The sequence below is a fragment of the Salmo salar genome, chromosome 03 (assembly GCF_965601325.2).
Source record: "Salmo salar chromosome 03, fSalSal1, whole genome shotgun sequence".
Taxonomy (NCBI): Eukaryota; Metazoa; Chordata; class Actinopteri; order Salmoniformes; family Salmonidae; genus Salmo; species Salmo salar.
The window spans coordinates 64,439,952-64,455,494 of NC_138293.1; the positions used below are offsets into that span (position 1 = coordinate 64,439,952).

The 15,543-nt window shown below is 40.1% G+C and overlaps 1 protein-coding gene across 1 annotated transcript in view; it reads right to left on the reverse strand.

The window, feature by feature from the left end:
- LOC106596435 (protein ELFN1-like) overlaps positions 1 to 15,543 on the reverse strand; it is an 81,998-nt gene that overhangs the window by 30,402 nt on the left and 36,053 nt on the right. Inside the window, exon 2 of the mRNA XM_045715048.2 lies at positions 8,884 to 8,979. The gene's annotated coding sequence lies outside the window, so the exon portion shown is untranslated. The remainder of the gene's footprint in view (positions 1 to 8,883; positions 8,980 to 15,543) is intronic.

Sequence of the window (15,543 nt, forward strand, 5' to 3'; positions counted from 1 at the left end):
TGAATCACTTTACCATTCAGTCTCTAGAGCTGGTACTCAAGCATAGGGAGGGTTGTGTTTTTTATATTGGGCACAGGGGAGGGTAGTGTGTTTCTTCCCTGGTTTACATTCACTCTTTCGCAGGTTTTACTATATATTTTCTGCCATCCTAGACACAAACCGTGCCAATATATCCTCAACACCGGTTTTGAGGGCATTATCACTTTTATACAACGGGTTACCAACATATTCAAATAATACTTTCATAAAAATATATTTTTAAATGAATTGAATCATTCTATTTAATCCTTCCACCAGATTTAGTCCCGACACAAATCTAGGGTTGCTACCCAAGCCGGCTGGTCGTTCGGTTGCCAGAGACATGACCCTGTCATTCAGTCTTTTTGTTCTGTATCTATGGACGCGACCCAGTCGTTCTTTCTAAATGTTCCATTGCCATACTGGCAGGCAACGTTCTTATCCCTTGCTTGCTAGCTAGCCAACTATAGCTAATTTACATTCATGTCAAACAGTGCAGCCAGAATAACAACAGTAGCTGCATTTACATTTGTTTAAGCTGTTTTCTTGTGACATTTATTTGGATATATCCATAACAATGAGCTAATGAGGCAAGATTTTGCCTGGAATAGAGAATGTGCTCTCTCATCAGGACACTGTTGTTCAGAGGAGCTAGCCAAAAACACAGCTAACAATTTCACTTCAAACTGAAGCTGGAAAGACTGCAAACTACCTGCACTTCGTTTTGTTTTACCTTTCTTCAATTGACATTTCTTTGTATATATCAATGAGAATGACGCCGGCTGATTCATGATTTCGACTGGCTGGGAATCGCTGTCTGTCTCGTCCCGACTCCCGACCCCTACACCTTCTTTACTATGGGACAGCTGGAGATCGAAATGTAATATCGGAAACATTTTGGAAATGTTGGAGAGACAGCAAGGTTTATACAAATCTCCACTGTTGAAAACTAAATGTTGGTCTAAAAGAAATGTAAGATAATGTCTAGATGCTTTTTATAGTGGAAATCAAGTTTATAAATTGCCTGGTTGGGCTGATGAGACACTGGATAGCACAGTAAGATGGAACAGAGTAAATAGTCATTTTAACGTCATAGATTTAGCTGGTGGAATAGACACCGGCTGGAATGCTTTTTTAACCAATCAGCATTCGGGATTAGACCCATCTGTTGTATAAAGTCTACCAGACTAACTGTCTATCCTGTATTCTATCCACCATTCATAGTGACAATAGTGGTAGGTGGATCGTTTGTCCAGATCTGCATTAGGCTAACTAGCAATCATACCACACATAAAAGCATTCAAAGCTTCATCAATTTTTCATATGAATCCACAAGAACAAATAGGTATAGCTGATAGGCAGCAGAGAAACCAGGTGCATAATTACGCATGAAAGGACAGTGAAGACATGAGACATGCAGCTCAAAAAGCTTTCCTATTGATCTTGTTTAGGGACATTACTAGTATCCTACCTATAGTAGTCTACAACACCACAATACAATGAATAATTGAATTATTATACTCTAGGCTGCAGGGAAAATGTAATTTGAATAACAGCGGAAAAGCCCTGTAATTTGAATGTTTCATTCAATTTGTATTTAAATGTTTTATTTATTTAACTGGGCAAGTCAGTTAAGAACAAATTCTTATTTACAATGACGGCCTACCCTGGCCAAACCCGGACGACGCTTTGCCAATTCTGCGCCGCCCTATGGGATCGGTGGATCAGTTGTGGGTCTTCTCTCTACAGTTTATAAGGTCTAGAAAGGAACAGTAGCAAGTCAGTCTGGGTGTATTTTTACTTCTGTTTTATTTTCTATTTTACTAAGCTGGGCTGTCTGTTGCAGATCATCATTCTCCCAAGTCCTATAATAGTGTGGCCACATACGTTCCTGGCAGTCCCAGTTATTCAGGAAAGCTTAACACATGCTCTGCCTCCACTCCAACCCGAGCCTAAATTTTTTTAATTTAACTATTAAAATGTATAACTTTTTATATGTGGCAGAAACACAACCAGTCACAATGTTTGAATTGTATTAGGCTACTTCAAAATTCTCTTGTCGGCATGCTCACGTTCATCCAAAATATAATTTCAGCATTGTCAAAATGGCTTGACGTTAACTAGGTTTCCATCCAACCTTTTTATGTGAGGAAAGTACATGTTGTATGAAAAATGTCAGGACATCATGGGAAAGCATACAGTTTATTACGTTACAGATGAAATAATGATGAACTTCACAGGGTGGTGAAAGTGGACAGTGATGAGCTTGATGTGCCTTTCAATAATTCTCATTCTGGTGTCACAATGATTGATGCTTGGCTGCAGTTTAACAAATAAAAATAATATTGCACTTTTGTCCATAATAATCTGATCATGTAGCCTATACCCGCACTGTGTCTGTTGTCTAGAGCACACATGCCAATACCAGAGTGGACACATTCACTATACATACACAACATTTTTGGAAACAAAACCAGTAGACCTAGAGTTGAAAATGCAATGGAAATCCATTTAACTTGTATTTTTTTATTCGGTACATGAGAATTTAACCACAAAAGTTATTTTTATGTGCACTACGTATTTATGCACAATTTTATCTGCAACAAATTAAATTAGATGGAAACACAACTCTGATGGGACAACACAATCTCACACTCAATTTGTGCAAATATGTAGAACAAGTATTTCAGCAGATTTTGTGTGTTTTTGTGCACTTTTGTGTGGCATAATTTGTAGGAAAAGACACATTTTTGTGTGGCTTCATTCATAGGAAAATACATTTTTGGGGGGCAAGCTTTGGAACAATCTTTTGAAAGTTATTGTAGCAATGCATTTTGGGCAATGGTGTTCTACACTGCCTTTTTTTGTATCCCAAATGTATTTATATAAAAAAACAAAGGTGTTAACAACCCAATATTGTTAATCAGGGGTGGCAGGTAGCCTAGTGGTTAGAGCGATTGGGCCAGTAACTGAAAGGTTGCTGGATTGAATCCCCGAGCTGACATCTTTCTGCCCCTGAACAAGGCAGTTAACCCACTGTTCCCCGGTAGGCCGTCATTGCAAATAAGAATTTGTTCTTAACTGATTTGCCTAGTTAAATAAAGGTGAAATCAAACATTTTTATAAAAAATATCAACCAGGTAGTCACCGAAATACTTACAATATAATAGTAGCCTTAGGTTTAATGTTTTTTTTAAGTAATACCAATATTGTTTTCTATGCTTGTTTTTGCTTAATACTTGGGAATCTGGTGCTATGTCGGATTTTATGAGGGTTGCCAGATTGGAGAAAAAAGCTGTATTTGTCTGTTTTTTTTGTGGTATCGATGAAGGTATTTGATTGGGGATACATTATCATGATGGGAAATTAAATAACCAATAAGTGTGGGGAAACAGAAGACCCACAAAAAAATCTGTTTGGTTTAAATTCCCCTGGTGCAACTGCATGGCATTTGCAACTATAATGAGTCTGTACTATGATCAATTAAGCCATATCAATGCAGTTAAACAGGTTAATGTAAAATAATGAATTATGTTGACTTACACTTATGGCACTTCCAAGGCCGTTTCACAATGATTATTATGGTCGTGTCAATCATGTTATATACTTAGGCTGTTGTAACAAGGCATATGCCAGCATTGTAGACCTCCTGCCTCGGCCTAGAGGCCTACTAAGCTTTCATGACAACGGCTGTTACAGCTCACTTTGCCACGTATGAGCCCTGGTTAGAGTCCTCATTGCAGCTTTCACTTTCTTCCGCTACATTGATGGCAGCGTTGGGATCACGTCCAGCTCACACCTAGTTATGTGATCTAGTGGTGGGAAGCATTCTGTTTTTCAACATTGTGTTGGGTGTAATTACATTGATATATTTAGTGAACAATGGATAAGCAACAATGGGCGTGACGGATAGAAGTGGTCACCACAGGTATCATCAAGCCTTACATCAAAGTTGCCTGAAGCTGAACGGAAAGTGCAATGCCCTGACCAGTTATTCAGAAGAAAATCCTCTGTATGTGTAATTTACATAAGTTAACTTACCCGTGTGGTAAAAACAAACACATTCTACACCTTTACAAAGTACCTGTTTAAAGTGTTACTAAAGCTAATACATCTAATAACCTGACAATGATCCACATCATATGGGTAGACAGATAATGTGTGTTCTGCAGCAAGACACAACTATCCTTTTTTTAGGATGCAAACCAATAATATGAATCACTGTTGATCCATCCTGTTCTGATCTAATGAGTTGGATGTAGGATTTTCTACGGCCTAGAATCGAGGCCTTTCCCAGTCATGAAGGATGAAGCTAGGCCTCTCTTGGTTCTCATTGGCAAAGACTGAACTCAAATTAGGGGAAATATGTCAGACTCTCTTATACCACTTTGCCCAACATGTTATACCCCAGAGGTTGTAAATAAACCCTTTTTAAGGTGATATAACTTGTATGATTATTATTAGAGCTGTGAAACCCATAGCCGAATGGCTCAGACTGAGCATTTCTCACTGGAAATTGCTGCTGACATTGAACATAGCTTAAGGTTAGGTTATTCCATTAATTCCAGACTCTCCTAGACCACATTTCCAAACATCTTATACCCCATAGGTTGTGAATAAACCCTTTTTAAGCTGATACAACTTGTATCATTACTATAGGGCTGTGAAACCCATTGCCGAATGGCTTCATTTATTTATGGAGAGCAATTTCCGTTTTATTACAGGTAGTGTCCATTTATTTACAGTAGCGTGTTGATTCATTATTGCTTTCTTCAGTAGAAATACAGAATATGTATAAAAATGCCAAATATACCAAAAGCTAAATCAGGTAGAGATTTAGGGCTATTTAACCGTGTTAATCATTACTGAAACATGCAAACTACAAACACGTAACCAGTTACGTGTTGCACCCTCGACAACTACTATGATTATTGTTATTTGACCATGCTGGTCATTTATGAACATTTGAACATCTAGGCCATGTGCTGTTATAATCTCCACCCGGCACAGCCAGAAGAGGACTGGCCACCCCTCATAGCCTGGTTCCTCTCTAGCTTTCTTCCTAGGTTTTGGCCTTTCTAGGGAGTTTTTCCTAGCCACCGTGCTTCTACACCTGCATTGCTTGCTGTTTGGGGTTTTAGGCTGGATTTCTGTACAGCACTTTGAGATATCAGCTGATGTAAAAAGGGCTATATAAATACAATTGATTTGATAATGAATACATGACAACTAGATACAAATATTTTATTAAAAATTATGAATACAAAGTCAAGAGTTGGCTACAACATGAGTAAAAAAAAGGTAGTGTGTATATGGTTATTGGTGTGTATAATGTGTGTGTATTATATAATTGCCCTACATAAAATTGTATCCATATTCCCCAGTCATGTCTTCATCGATACCACAAAAAAAAGAAAATCTGTATTTTTCTCCAATCTGGCAACCCTCATAAAATTCGACATACAGCGCATTCGGAAGGTATTCAGAACCCTTGACTTTTTCCACATTTTGTTACGTTACAGCCTTATTATAAAATGAAATAAATTGTTATTTTTCCTAATCAATCTACACACAATACCCCATAATCACAATGTAACGGTCGTCGTAGTGAATGGACCAAGGCGCAGCGGGTACGTGAATGCTCATGTTTATTTTACAAAATAAAACACGAAAACAATGAACGGACAACAAACAGTCTTGCAGGCAACACACAGCTATGCAAAGAACAACCTCCCATAATTCCCATGACAAACACATTCCTAATTATAGGACCTTCAATCAGAGGCAACGATAGACAGCTGCCTCCAATTGAAGGCCCCAATCCCAATCACCTAAACACAGATCTAAACACCCTAGAACAGACATAGAAATATACAAACATAGAACAATGACCAAAACCCCGGAATACATAAATCAAACACCCCTCTACATACACACTCAGCCCGAACCATATAAAACAAATACCCCCTGCCACGTCCTGACCAAACTATAATAACAAATAACCCCTTTACTGGTCAGGACGTGACACACAAAGCAAAACCTGTTTTTTAGAAATGCTTGCAAATTTATCAAATTAAAAACTGATATCACATTTACATAAATATTCAGACCCTTTACTCAGTACTTTGTTGAAGCACCTTTGGCAGCGATTACAGCCTCGAGTCTTCTTGGGTATGACACTACAAGCTTGACACACCTGTATTTGGGGAGTTTATCCCATTCTTCTCTGCAGATCCTCTCAAGCTATGTCAGGTTGGATGGGGAGCGTTGCTGCACAGCTATTTTCAGGTCTCTCCAGAGATGTTTGATCGAGTTCAAGTCCGGGCTCTGGCTTGGCCACTCAAGGACATTCAGAGACTTGTCCCGAAGCCACTCCTGTGTTGTCTTGGCTGTGTGCTTAGGGTCGTTGTCCTGTTGGAAGGTGAACCTTCACCCCAGTCTGTGGTCCTGAGCGCTCTGGAGCAGGTTTTCATCAAGGATCTCCCTGTACTTTGTTCCGTTCATCTTTGACTCGTCTCTCAGTCCCTGCCGCTGAAAACATTCCCACTGCATGATGCTACCACCACCATGCTTCACTGTAGGGATTGTGCCAGGTTTCTTCCAGATGTGACACTTGACATTTAAGCCAAAGAGTTCAATCTTGGTTTCATCAGACCAGAGAATCTTGTTTTTCATGGTCTGAGAGTCTTTAGGTGCCTTTTGGCGAAGTACAAGCAGGCTGTCATCTGCCTTTTACTGAGGATTGGCTTCCATCTGGAAGGTTCTCTCATCTCCACAGAGGAACTCTAGAGCTCTGTCAGAGTGACCATCAGGTTCTTGGTCACCTCCTTGACCAAGGCCCTTCTCCCCCGGTTGCTCAGTTTGGCTGGGCGGCCAGCTCTAGGAAGAGTCTTGGTGGTGATGGAGGCCACTGTGTTCTTGGGGACCTTCAATTTTGCAGAAATGTTTTGGTACCCTTCCCCAGATCTGTGCTGATCTACGGACAATTCCTTCGACCTCATGGCTTGATTTTTGCTCTGACATGCACTGTCAACTGTTGGATCTTATATAGACAGGTGTGTGGCTTTCCAAATCATGTCCAATCAATTTAATTTACCACAGGTGGATTCCAATCAAGTTGTAGAAATCTCAAGGATGATCAATGGAAACAGGATGAACCTGAGCTCAAAATCGAGTCTCATAGCTAAGGGGCTGAATACTTATGTGAAGAAGGTATTTCTGTTTTAGTTTTTTAATACATTTGTAAACATTTCTAAAAACCTGTTTTCGCTTTGTCATTATGGGGTATTGTGTGCAGATTTCTGAGTATTTTAAATTTTGTATACATTTTAGAATAAGGCTGTAACATACCGAAATGTGGAAAAAGTCAAGGGATCTGATACTTTCGAAGGCACTGTATATGTATATATATGTAAATAAATGTGGGAAACAAAAAAGGTAGTGTAGAATACCATTGCCCATCATGCATTGCTCTAATAACTTTCAAAACATTGTTCCGAAGTTTGCCTCCCCAAAATGTATTTTCCTCTGAATGAAGTCGCATAAAAATGTGTGTCTTTTTAGGACACACAAAAATGCACGAAATCTGCTGAAATACTTTTTGTACATTGAGTGCACGAATTGAGTGTGAGATTGTGTTGGATGGGGAAAATATAGTTTTTATGCAAATGTTTGAACATTTGCATGAAAATATTTTGCCAATTGGATGGAAACCTAGCTATAAACACCATAAAGACTCTGGCAAGTGCTCTAATCCAGTGTCACTTTGATTATGCCTGCACATCAAGGTTCAACAGCAGCCCCAAACATCTAAAGAATAAGCTACAGACCAGCCAAAACAAGCTTGTAAGAATTGTGCTTGAACTACCCTCTCATACTCATCTGGAGGTCAATAATTTTAAGCAGCTAGGCTGGCTATCTGTGGGAAAAAATGGTAGTATTAATTCAACTTGGCCTGGTCCACAGAATTATCACAGATTCAGCCCCCAGGTACCTATCCAACTATTTATTATTTGTTAGAGCTGTCCACCAGAAAAATACCAGAGCCAGAGACTGTAATATTAACTGTTTTAAATATAACAGTCTACCTGGTAAGAACAATTAAGCAATAAGGCACGAGGGGGTGTGGTATATGGCCAATATACCACGACTAGGAGCTGTTCTTAGCGCCCAAAGTTGGTATGCTTTGTTAATTGGCTGTGTTGTGCATTGGCACAGAAACCTGTTAATGGAAAATTTGTTGCATATATTATATATAACTATAAATATGGCATCAAAATGTAGAAAATCTGATTTCTCCCTAGCTTATCATGGTCTGCAGCCAGCTCTGGTCATAGTGTAGGCCTAGTGAAACAAGCAGGGAGAGCAAGCTCGTCCGTGGTGGTCTGCGAACCCTCAACCTTCTGGCCCGTAGCCCTGCGTGGCATCAACTATGTCACAAAAACATGCCAGTATGGCAAAGTTGATGTTTATCCACGTTTATAAACACAGGGTTGCTACAGTTGCTGTTATTTGTGGTCATAAACATAATTTCTTCTCAATTCTATGAGGGTGGACGGTGTGCATTTTTCTTTTTACAGTTCAATGGGAGGGTCAAGAGAAAATATTTGTAACGTTGGGGCGGGGGGTGCTGATTTTTATGACCCCCCACGCAGTGAATTTAGAACTGACCATTCATTTTCTTTTGTTGGAGAATGCCATGTCCTGTGAGGGCTTGTCTTGTCTCATGTAGTTATCCATGCGTATTGTGACCGGCAGATTAGAGAGAGATTCCCTGGGATCCTCTTAGGGACACACTTCACAGGGCAGCGTATCACCTGGAGGGAGTCATGCTAAGGTTGAATCCATGCCAGTCACTGGACTTACCTCTGCTATCTGGGTTAATGTCTCCGATAAGTAAAAGCATCTCTTGGATCCTCCAGCAGCATCAGTCCAGTCCTCATGGATCCTTCTTCTGGTCCTCTGGGGAAACACACAGATAATCGAAGGGTAAATCAAACAGCTTCTTTTTGTTCTACGCACAGGAAAACATATGACAGAGTGCAATGTGTGAATGAATCTCTTAATAACTTTTGAGTGGTTTTAAAACATTTCAGTTCAAACAAAGATAGAAATCCATGTAGAAATCCATATTTTAGTATCTAGCTGCTGTTTTGGTTCAGAACAGGGTCGTTGGTTTTCATAGTGCTCATAAAGGAGTGGTTCTCAACTCCGGTCTTCCAGTACCCCCCAACAGTATACATTTCTGTTGTGGCCCAAGACAAGCACACTTGATTCTACTAATCAACTAATCATCAACCCCTCGACAAGTAGAATGAGGTGTGTTTGTCTGGGGCTTCAACAGAAATGTATACTGTGGGATGTACTCCTGCACCAGAGTTACGTCCCCCTGTCATAAAGGATTGATTAGGGGAATTCATCTTAGGTGGGTGACCCGTATTACCTATAATGACCTATCATTGCCGGGGCTCTCTGCAATAGCAATTCATGAGCACGTCCAATATCACAACCCTTTTTTTAAAGGACTGATTTGATTCACTCTATAAACCTCAATTAACAGGAACAAGCTAATGAAATCCTGTATACCCTATTCTGGCCATGCAATTTCCTGTGATCAGCAAACTGCTCGTACTAATTAAACAAAACTCAATTTGCTTTCCTCCCTCTAAATGGCTTCCCGTATAAACCCAATGACTATTTTCCATACTCACTGCCCAGGGGGAACATGGGTGTTCTCTCTGTTCATATTACGGAAAGGCAAGACAATGATGAGAAACGGATGCTTTGTACCCAGTATATGTCATTTGTTAGCTAAATAGAATATATATAGCCTTGCTGTTGTCTTTACTCATGTTGGTATGATCCTGTTTATGAAGTCTCTCTGCAACACTGCACTAATGAAAAGTTCCTATATAGAGACACCTACATACATATTAACTCAAGCTTCAGATGAGTGCGCTATCAGTATTTATGTTAGTACTCTTGTTGAAATGAAATGATTCTCTATTCCCCTCTCCTGTGATCCACTGTTTGCGTGACATGCAGTATCTTGGGAAAAACAGACAGAAATGCAATGTTGAACAGTAGCTAATGGAAATCTGAAACACTGCTAGAATGTCAATAAATCCGAGGACGATAGATAACACCATTCAATTAGCTGGTAAGGATGCAATTTGCATTCTGTTGAAAGAGGTGATAGTTTGAGTGCCCCGAGGCAGCTGCCATATAGCGCAGACGGGCCTATGAAAAAAAAACAAAAAAAACGGCGGAAACAAGAACCAAAAGAAGAGTTTGAGGAGTCTTGGGCGCTATTCTTTTAATTACTCATCATAATGACTCCATTTAGCTGTTCAATGACCCATTTTATGGCATTGAACAGGCCTGGGAAGCCCTGTGTCCTTGGCAGGATTGATCCTGCAGCTGCCCCAGCTAGCTGCCCCAGCTAGCCTACACTGCAGAACTGAAAACCCTTCCCTCGACTCAGACCCCTGGGGGAATACAAGGGTCTCTCAAATATTGACATAAAAAACATCACGTCTACATTGGTTTTCACTGTTATTAAACACAACCGTAACTCAATACATTATTTTCCAGAGAAAAAATGTCAACAGAGAAAAAAATATAAACGGACGAGAAGCGCAAAACCCCAGGGGGATTTCAAATGTAAGTAAATGTTGTTTCCTGCACATATTTGTAAAAAATCAATGAAGTAACTAAATGAAGGAAACAAAATGACAAGTAAACAGGAATCACATCACATCTCCTATTAGAGCAGAATCATCCCCTCCCCCCATGTTATCTCAGAAGCTGATGCTCTTCTCTACTCAGACAGTACATGTAGTTTTGACAGGATTCTGACCTATTTGTGATGTAACTGTTTTTGAGGTGGGGTGGGGGGTGGGGTGCGGGCCGCAGGGGGGAGCAGGAGCCCAGGAGGAGGTGCAGGCCCCATATGGCCTTGGAGAGAGAGAGCAGAAGTTTATGGCACATCACCGGCACACTGACCCTGAGCACTGGAAGGCTGGGCATCAACTCAGTCCGATCTGACTGACTGACTCTGCTCAGCTGCTGACAAGTGCAGAGGGGCACACAGGGGTATGTGGACCAAAATAGCCCTGCTGTGGTCCACTTCAGTTTGAAGCAATTGCTCACAAATCACTGGCATGCACTTTCCTCCAAGATAGCGTTCCATAAAATAAGCTTTATGTTGCACTGGAAATGCATTCCCTTTGTGTCTGAAATAATATACTAATGTATTCATTATTGAGGACACCCTGGATACCCTGTTTCAATTTGTGATAATGATAGCAATATAACAGGACATTGCTACACGCGATTAGTGAAGTCCTTAGGTATTACAGTCTCAAGTTAATGATGTTCCCCATGAGTATGGGGTTGAATTTCCTAGACCATTAATAAATTATTGCTATGAAGATACTGCACGTAGAACATTCTGTCTGCCAAGATACACAGATTGCATTACAATCTGTTCAATGTCAAATATCACACAAATTATAAAGGCAACCACAGAAAGTAACGGTAATGTCATGGCATTGGTTATCCATGGTTCTGGAATTAAGTTAAGGCCCGCGATTCAAACCACACAGATTACCCGCATCACATCGATTTTATATCTTGGATGGAATGTCAACAATATGGATCCCCAATACATTGTTTTGTCTGACTCGATTGTTCTTGTACTAGATTCACTGTGGAAGATGTGTAATAGAAAGATGTTGCTAGTTAGTTGTGAGATAACCATCTGTCCATTCCACTCCCTCGTTCTGTCGACAAATAAATACAATTCATTTTGTACTAAAGAGGGACATGACAAGGCTGAACAATAGAAAATAAAACTGGGGCTGTTAATGTGGAAGTCCAACATTTCCCAATTACACATTTTGTTGTGTATTCCCCTCTATGTTTAATACTTCAAAGCAGTGCAGCACAAAATAGTGATGGTAATTACATTGTTAACTTAGTATTGCATTGCAACCCTTGTCTGAGGGACCTCAATGTGCTTGGTTAAGGCTGAGACTTTAACGAATGTACAAAGAAAACAACAGAGACGGGATGAGAGATTTCACAATGGAATGGATGGATCCATCTGAAAACAAAAAGAGCACTGGAATTCCCCAAGAATTCCATGAATAATAAAAGAACCCCTGGCCAATTAACTGAAAGATCATTTTGAACAGAAAGAAAATATGGGTTAGTATGTGTATCTTTGCTCTGAAAATATCCTATATTTAATAATGTGTGATCTGCAGAAAATACAAATACAAAAATGAGATAAAAACTCAAATAATCTTCCAGGTATGAAAAAATGCCATAGGCTCACAAAAGCTTTGTAGAAGAAGAAAATGAATTGCTAAATACGGTGGATTTTTGTACAAGAGCATAATTCCAAGGGAATATTCCCAAAAGGCAGAGTTGGAGACAAATGCAGCACTACACAGCACAGGAACACACAGTGAAACCATAAGGATGATGTAAGGTTTTACTGCATTTTTAGGACCTAGTCACATAAGCATTTCGCTGCACCTGCTATAACACCTGCTAAACTGTGTACGCGACCAATAAACTTTGATTTGATTTGAGGTGTCTTAAAAGAAAGACGACCATAAGAGAGGACTGAGGGCTTTGCCTCTTGCGGCTGGCTGTCTTGGAGGTCATTTTAAGAGAAGAAGTATGCAGTCGTGCATTCATGAGTATCCCTATAATTCTTCTCTGTGATGGGCTGAGATGCACACACTGGGATTATGCTTAGGCAGTCATCGCAGGGACACCCTATGACAAAGAACAGCCTCCACATGATGGAAACAGAAGCCCCGTTTACACCTGGTTCTAACATGCGTCCTTTGTCCTGATCTTGTCGACATTGTGATTGTGCACACATTTTGTTAAACGGGTATAGATGATTAAAAGACGCATAGTGATCTGATTGTGATCAGATCTTCCTGACTACCTCCGGAGGGATCCTTTGTATCTGGATATCAATCAAGTGTAAACAGATCTGGATAGTCAAACCATCATTATAGTGGTTTCTAAAATGGAAATATTTAGACCACACAATTAATCATCAGTTGGATTGAAAAGTGACTATATCTGTGGTGGTGCAATGCAACCAACCTTTCTAAATGCAGTGCATCCAAGCTAATAAAAACAATGGATTCAGGCAATTAAGTTAAGTTTGGGTGGAAAAGACTGATTACAGGAAGACCATGTGGATAATATTCAGAGGCAACTATTTGTTTCGTATTTGTTGAATTCTCACTTTGTTGGGCTATGCACAAGATCCAGTAGGAAAGCAGACCCTGTTTTTGTAAACTTGATTTCACATCTGAGTGAGTCAGTCTCTCCCTTAGACCTGGAGGCATGGAAGCGAGGAGCCACACGGTTAGTTCCCACTAGGGAGACTGAGAGAGTAGGACTTTTCTGATGGACCTGCAAACAGCAAGCCACTAGGAAAACAAAACACACCGAAATCCTTGAAATGAACATGCCAAAAATAGATTATACAGTATTATTGTCTACCATCAGGCAATGTATATATTCTCTGGCCCTTCCAAACACATTTCAAACAAAATTGGTTTCCAGATACTTTTACTACAAGTTTACTGGTTCAATATTGAAGGTATATGGCATTATTGTACAAGCATGTGTACTTGGAATGTTAAGATGAGTTGTTATACTGAAAGAAGTGTGAGACCAACACAACACGTGTCAGATACATTTCTTTAGTCCACGGGGAGCTGGGAGCTGGAATCTTCAGGCGATCTCATTGAACCAACCACCAAAATGCTAATAAGCTAAAAACGAATCATAACAACATGCTTATTAACGCACTACCTTAGTTAAAGGAAGGACCTCAGGACACGAGGGAGGAGCACAGTTCAAAGTTTTTTTATTTGATATTTTTGTCAGAAATTTTGGTCAGCATGACTAACTCATTTTTCAGCTTAATGCTCATGACCAGCTGTAATAGTGAGGTTGACTGACTACTCTAGAAAGGGTTGCATGAATTGATAGCAGCAGCGAATGTTGGCATCATGCACACTATGTCTTAATTGGACTCTGGAGGTGTAGTGGCGCATTTGTGTAATGTGTACTGTACTGTAACGCCTACATGTTTGCTAATGTTAATCCTCTGACAAACGCCACAATTACAAAAAGAGTGAAACTCTTCAAGTACACTGTTTTACAATAACATCCCATCATTACTTGATGGCTTTCACCTTTTACGACCTGTCAGTCGAAATGCTAACGTTCATATAACATTCATGAGCCATCTAAAAATGTCATCACGTCATGAATACATCAAGATGACATTGTCATGACTGTATGGACCCCCCCCCCCACCCCCCCCCACCCACCCACCCACCCACCCACCCACTGTCCTATTAGAAGCTCTTCATGTCCAAATATGATGTCTGCTCACTATTCCATTATGGAGAGTTAATGCTTCAATCTGTCAATGTAACAAATGTCGCGCTCAATGTTATAACACCTAAAAGCTGTACACTTAACTCTTGCCCTGTAAAAGAGGACTATGCAGATCTGTGCAAGGCTGAATTTCAACATCTTTTGTTACATCGACTTTCAAATGGAGTATAGGGACTGGTGGGTGTGAACATGGCTGTTCTGCTCTAAAATCAAAGAGGACTGAATGGTACACTGAGGAATGCTAGGGGAAGCTGTTAAATGACATGCACTCAGGGGGTTTCTGTGTACTTTGCCGGGGGAATTATTCATTTAGTGGCTGATCTTTGCCTCTTTGGGAAGGCTCTGTGTCTGAATAGTAATGTGCTCCTGCGAATGGCCTCATACACACAGATGTGACAAAGAGATTAATGTACTCCCTTGCCTGTTTTTGCTCTCAAGAATCATTCACCAAGAGCATCTTCATAGAGATTTCTAAAAGGCCATAATGACTTTTATACTTAATCAAAACAGGATATTTTAAGTGGCACAGGCAATAATGTGTTATTATACTGGATATGTAGGGTGGAAAGATTAGCATGACAGTATAACAGCTCGCTGCATGTGTTTTTTACTCTGGGGCTATTATTGCTTTGAGCAGCTTTTCTCCGGGGCGTCAAAAGCTACGGAGAGTTGCATGGAAATCCAGTGTATAATGGTAATCTAGGATTGCTTCTGAGGCACAAAAAGGAAAGTGTGGGAACCCTTAAGACACTAATGGATAGAGGTTATTTTCAGGAATAGAAAGGATTCTTCCAACATTGTGTGCTTTCAGTACAATAAAGACGAAGCTACATGAAGACACCAAGTGACTGATGGATTGGGTATTGTTCGAACATGAACGGCACACTATAAGGTAACACTGTTTGGATAGATCAGTAACATTTCAGCTAACTATCTACTAACCCTGACCCTAGTTCTAACAATAACCTTGACCCTTATCCTAACCCTAAACTTAACACTTACCCTAGCACTAACCTTAATCCGTATCCTAACCCTGATTCTAAACCTAACCCTAAACGTAAACGTAACCTTAACATGCAG